This window comes from Hevea brasiliensis, unplaced genomic scaffold (genome assembly GCF_030052815.1).
Source record: "Hevea brasiliensis isolate MT/VB/25A 57/8 unplaced genomic scaffold, ASM3005281v1 Scaf69, whole genome shotgun sequence".
NCBI classification, from domain to species: Eukaryota; Viridiplantae; Streptophyta; class Magnoliopsida; order Malpighiales; family Euphorbiaceae; genus Hevea; species Hevea brasiliensis.
The window spans coordinates 186,108-186,780 of NW_026615239.1; positions in this window are offsets into that span (position 1 = coordinate 186,108).

The following is a 673-nucleotide window of genomic DNA, read 5'->3' on the forward strand; positions in this document are numbered from 1 at the left end:
TCAAGTTTTATTAAGTAATAAAATGTACAGATAATTACATCATCATATAATTACATGAGTTTATAATGTACATAACAAAAACTAATATTTATTACAAAATGTAAAATATAAAATCCAAAAGATGCCTAAGGGTCCTACCAAGGATGCACTGGAATGAAGGTGACTCTGGACTCATGCAAATCTATAATCTCACCCAGTCTGAGGTCTACTAGGCTCTCTGTCAGTGTCCCCAGTACCTACGTGTGGCAAACAATGACGCGCTAAGTAATACAGCTTAGTAGTGCCAAATAAAATAAAAATAAACTAAATAAATAAATAAGCAAATATTATGTTGCTATTTCATGCAAACTAAAATTTTTGGAAATTATTAACATTTTTAAGTATTTAGTACTTTTATGTTCATTATTTGAAATAATTTGTTAAGACTTAATTTGGTTGCCCAAGTAACCTATATCAGTCGACTGGACTGGATAAATGGGTAAACTAGTGCTGGGTACCAAGTACCTCGGGCCGTCACCTCATCGATCACAAAGTGTTTCCAGGTGTACAACAGAATAGCTAATAAGCCATAATAAGCATCGGGCACAAGGCTAAGCATTTCAAGTATAACAAAAAGGACATAGGCCATAATATCACAGAATGACACGAAATGCCATAAATCACAGAATGGTAT